The 5618-nt window shown below is 44.2% G+C and overlaps 1 non-coding gene across 1 annotated transcript; it reads right to left on the bottom strand.

Annotated features, from left to right (window-relative positions):
* Positions 1–2878: 2878 nt before the first annotated feature.
* LOC127197423 (small nucleolar RNA SNORA17) lies at positions 2879–3010 on the bottom strand. Its single transcript, XR_007831672.1, has one exon. It is a non-coding gene; the product is annotated as a small nucleolar RNA SNORA17 (small nucleolar RNA).
* Between the last annotated feature and the right edge of the window lie 2608 nt (positions 3011–5618).

Genomic DNA, 5618 nt, shown 5'->3' with positions numbered 1-5618 from the left:
GTCATCTAATACTCTAACGTAATACCTTTAGTAAAATTTAAATATAAATTCACACACACACATGCACACATATACACACACACACTTTCATCTCTAAAAATTTCATCTTCCTGCCTACACATTATATCCATTGTTGAAGATCAGCCAGCTGGCACCTCCCATCTCAGTTGGCTGGAGAAACCAAACAAGGATGGAGCTGTTCCATTTGCTGACAACAAATGCTTTATTATCCAAAATTCAAATACTTTAATATGCTCTCCAAGAAATTATCTGGTTTGGAAAAACTGTAAAAGGATAGTAAAAGGAGGAGGAAGAGAGCCAGAGGAGGACAGTTGACAAATGGGAATTCCTTCTGACAGGAAAAGAAGAGGAACCAAGCAGTCATTTTAAATAACACTTTTAAGGCTGAGTCAGGAAATGGGAGAAGAGTTTTTGAAGTCTGGACTATCTATCCTCGGCACTGTGGGTGTTGTCCAAGTTACGGCAATACTCTGAAGGCTGGTGGTTTTGTTTCTATTTATTTCCCTTGGAGGTTGGGCAATGAGTTCCAGGTCTGGGAGCCCTGAGTGGGATTCTGTCCCTATTGGACACCGTGGGTTATTGTGTCCTTAATCAGAGGTGAGTAGAAAGTGAGGCCTTCTCTATCTTCTAAGCTCCAAAAGCCTCCTTTAGTTTGGAGGAAGTCCTCTTTCTTTGTGATTTTCTTTAATCACTCTCTCTCTTTAAATCTTCTAAATTATTTAGCAAAGCCTATATAAAATATTGAAGGTCTTTAGAAATAGGTCATAAAGGGAATCAGGTTGCAAAGCTCTGACCACTTCTGCTCCTTCCTCAAACATCTACCAAGGTGGGAAACCCCACATCTCCAGGTGGACGTAATAAACAGTATTTTGACTTTGGGATGAAGAATATTGACCTTTGGCTACACTCACCTCCTGATGTCTGAGGACTGTGACATACGGAACAGCAAGTTGATACAGTGGTATTGTCTTTTTTTTAATCTTTTTTTTTTTGTGTGTGTGTGTGTGTTTGTGTGAATTCTACACCATGCACCCCAGTCCCACTCATCTCCTCCTCCCCTCATACCTACCCTCTATCCTTGCAACTGCTCCTTCAACAGAGGAGAAAAACACTCAATGTAGAAGCTGTAGCATGTCACAGTGTGCTCTTTAGTGCAGACTTCTTTGCTTGCAAATGTCCATTGCAATGGGTCTGGTGTAAGGCCTCTGGCTTCTGGAACCTCACTGGCTCTCCTTTTGGATTTCCTTTTATTGTCCTGTGTCATAGAGAGAGTGTAGATTTGGATCTGTAGGACTGACCCCCTTCACATCTTCCAGAAGTTTATCAATGGGGTAGATGTTGGGGTGGGCCATTCAAAGCCCTGGATCTGGGCCTGAGAATTCTCTGAGCTGGTGAGCCAGCCAGATCTCCTAAAGCCGTACCACTAGGGCAACCTCTCCTACCTTGACCCTGTTACCTCATCCAATGAGTCAGCCAGCTCTCCTGCTTTCCTGCCCTCAGGGCTGGCTTACCCACAATCCTTTGTAAACAGGGCCAGCTCTACCCTGTTGTGTGAGATGCAGGGCCCACTGCTGAGTATTGCATCCAATGAGGGATAGGGCCAGTTCTTATACTCTCATGACCCTGGGGCCAGCTCTCCTGCCTACCATAGATAGGGAGGGACAAAGGAGGGCATCTTTCCCTTATCTGTGCCACTGCACAGCAGACAATAGGCAGGGCCAGCTTTCTTTTGCTTACATCCTCGAGGGTGGATCACCTACGCTCCCCAAGTCCAGGGCCAGCTCTACTGTGCTGCCAGGGGAGGCGCAGGGCCTGCTTTCCCAAGTGCTACAGTAGGAGAGGGGCAGGGCCTGCTTTCCCAAGTGCTACAGTAGGTGAGGGGCAGGGCCAGCTCTCCCACTGTGATGGCCTCCCTCTTTTCTGCCTGGTGTAGGTGGCAAGGGGTAAGGAGGCATCTCTCCCTCACCCATGTTACCACACCACAAACAAGTGGCTGGGCCAGCTCTCCCATGCTCATGTCCTCTGGGCCTGGCTGACCTGTACCACATCACCCATGTCAGCTCTACTTTGCTGCCCAGGCAAGATGCAAGACCTTGCCTCTTGAATGTTGCAGCTGGTGAGTTGCAGGTCCAGCTAGCTGTGCTACTCTCATGTTCCCAGGGTCAAGTCTCCTGACTGTGGCAGGTGGTGAAGGGTGAGGGAAATGAGTGGCATGACCAGCTCTCCCATGCTCATATCTTTAGTGCTGGCTCACACAAAGCTCCCACAACTAGGGCCAGCTCTACGGTGCTTCCTGAGTGATGTGTAGGCCTACTTTCCTGACCATATAAGCTGGCTCAGCTGGCTAGGAGCCATCTTTCCCAGGTTGCCCTGGCAAGCGGTGGAGCCAGTTCTGCACAGTCCTCAACATCAACATGTCCCCAAGGATGTCTGCGTGACCTTTGGTCCCTGCTGCTGCAGGTCCATGGAACCAGATGTGACCCCCAGTGGCAGCACAGGCCAGGACTCCACTATGGCATCACCAGCTATTTACACCAGGCTGTTCCTCACCACCTTGGGTCTCTAGTTCCGCTTATCTTCCTTGTGGCCACATCCTTCAGTTTCCTTTTCTATTTCTCTTCCATTTGTTCACAGTTAGTGGCTCCTCTTAGTGACCTTCAGGGCCTCTTAGTATATGGGGTTGTCTCAGGAGTGCTATGTCTCACCAATGCACTATGGAACTAGGCAGGGATAATCTTAGGTATGGTCTACCCCCACCCAGTGCAGTCCCAGACTTGTGGTATCTCAGGCTATCTCCCTGTCCAGGCCTCATGGCAATGGACTCATGGTCATCTCAGGCTCATTTTTTTTTTCAGAAAGTTTTAGGCCATTTATCACTTAGATGTCCACATTGCAGGACACTGAGCATAAACATAGCCTCTCTCTTCTCGGCCACCAACTGACACACATGTGACACAGCAGCCACACCTGCAGTGACTCCTGGGGCAGCACAGTGGTATTGTTTTAAGCCATCCAGAATGTTCTAACTTGTTTGCAAAGCAATAATGATAATAATAATAATAATAATAATAATAATAATAATAATAATAATAATAATAATAATAATAATACACACTGAATAGTTTTCTTCCTGAGTTTGAAGCCTTGTGAGAACAGAAGCAGAAACATAGGAGGCAAATGAGTAGAGATAAAATATTAGCTTCACTACTAAGAAAATATTTTTTCATTTGTGTTCTCTGTGGACTAGTCAACAGGCTACTATGGAATTAGAAAGTTTTAGGTACCAACAGCTAGAAGTCTATCAACTCAGTCTCCATGAGCAACCAACATAGACATGCCCCTTCATTAGAGAAGAAATGGTAGCTTCATCCTGGGAGCAGGCAAAATCAAAAAGGAGGAAATATGGAAGGTGCTAGGCCCTGTATTCACAGACTGCTGTCCAGTTCACCAGTGAGATACATCACTGTCTCTGTCTTGGGAAGGGAAAGCATTGGAGTTAGAAATGTGGCAAGCATTCTTTCATATAGAACATATATTTAGGGAAACCGAGGCCTCTTAGGGAAGCAGAGTCCTCTTCTAATACCTGTTACTGGCCTTTGTAACTGAGAATGTGAAAACACAGGGGAAAACTTATGCCCTTAAAACCATTCTTCCATATATTTAATGCAAAGACAAGCTCGATGGCACATGTCTGTAATTCCAACATTGGAAAGCCTGAGGTTGGAGGGATGCGAACCCAAGGTTAGTTTGGATAATATAACTTTCTGTTGAAGTAAACAGAGAGACAGACAAAAAACTTCATATGATTAATTCAAGTATTAATGTCTGCCTTTTGTACATGGAAAATATAGATAATTGTTATCAACCAGATATCAACCATCTTCTGGTATCTTTTAATAAATGTTGATCAAATTAATAATTGTGTTTGTAATGCTATGAAATAACTAATACCCTCCAAACTTCCTGTGTCAGCTCGGAACTGTTTTAGTATATTGCTTCTTCTGTAATTTCTGGTTGTAACCCTATTGCTTTCATTCACTTGACAATCTGAATTCCTACTCAGTGGATAATATGTTCCCCTGCATATTATAGCTATTTTCTTAATATTCCCTATCTTCTGGTTGTGGCGTGCACCCAGGTCACTCCTGAAGAATACTTCTTCTCTGTTACACCTTAATACTTATATGTAGTCATACTTTTTATTCTATTTTACTTGGGCTCCTTTATATCTCTTACTCCTTTCTCATTCTAATCCCTCCCAGCAGCCCAACACCAGGTAAAGGAGAAAGATGGTTATTAAGGAGAGAGGGTATATCTCTCTTTTGCTACTTTCTGCTGGTTAGGATCATTGGGTTCCTTGGAGCAAGTCCTATCTTCATTTCAGGAGATCTCCAACATCTTCTGGCCAAACTGCAGCCACAGCAACCCAGAGCAGCAGGGGGAAACACCTGCAGCCTTCTTTCTCAGAGGCCCCAGTCTCTCTCTGGTTCTGGCATTTATTCCTACTGGCAAAGACCATGCCCCTACATGAGGCAGTTCCCAGTTGATAAAGATCACACACCTTGTCATGAGGCAGTTACTAGCTGTGAATAAATCAGAGCAGTCCCCATATCCTACACTTCAGATTAAAACAAAAACATGTTTGCATAACATACCTGAGAAACCAAAACTTCAATAACAGGCTCCTAGCATTCACAGCATGAGTCTTCAGGAGACATTTCTGATTCCAGCCCTGACAGTAATCAGGAGTCTCGCTTCTGTTACTCTCTAACGTCTCTTTGCAGTTCCTATTGACCGCACGATCATTTCACATTTGCCCCTCAATACTGATTACCATGTATTTCTGCATCCAAAGTCCAGTCATTATCCCAAGAGCCATTCATTTTCCTCAGATCACACCCCATATTTGATCTCCATTTCTTTCTTTGCAGGATTCCTTCCTGATAGTTAGTTTCAGCCATGCACAACCATAGTCTAGAGTCAAAAACTGTTCTGAAATTCTAACTCAGACTCACTCACTCCTCTGAGCTTCTGGCTCATTTATTCGGGTTATATTGGATTCTCTCACATCAGGATTCTGCATTCCCTGATTCTGCTACTTATTTATATTTCCTTCATTCTTTTTTTTTTAAATTAATTTATTCTTGTTACATCTCAATGTTTATCCCATCCCTTGTATCCTCCCATTCCTCCCCCCCCCCATTTTCCCATTATTCCCCTCCCCTATGACTGTTCCTGAGGGGGATTACGTCCCCCTATATATTCTCATACGGTATCAAGTCTCTTCTTGGCTACCAAGCATATACGCAATATTCTATCATTGAAACTGTTCTAACAAGCCAACCTCATGTTCCTATGTTCATTTCACACACTCAGGAACCTGCAGACCCTGTATGAATCCAACTGACATTCCCATGATCTTGTATCTGATCCATTGGTCTTGACAAAAAGCTGTATTTTTGTGCAGACTGGCACAACTGTGAGAGTGTGAGCACCACTCCTATTTGACGGCACGGTATTGCCCAGAAGGCTTCAATTAATTCATTCTTCCATTTCAAGGTGCCACAGTGTCCCAAAGCTTTTAAAAGTTGTGTATC

This window comes from Acomys russatus, chromosome 1, assembly GCF_903995435.1.
Source record: "Acomys russatus chromosome 1, mAcoRus1.1, whole genome shotgun sequence".
NCBI lineage: Eukaryota > Metazoa > Chordata > Mammalia > Rodentia > Muridae > Acomys > Acomys russatus.
Note: the sequence above shows the minus strand (reverse complement) of the source record. Positions and strands in the feature narration are given on the sequence as shown.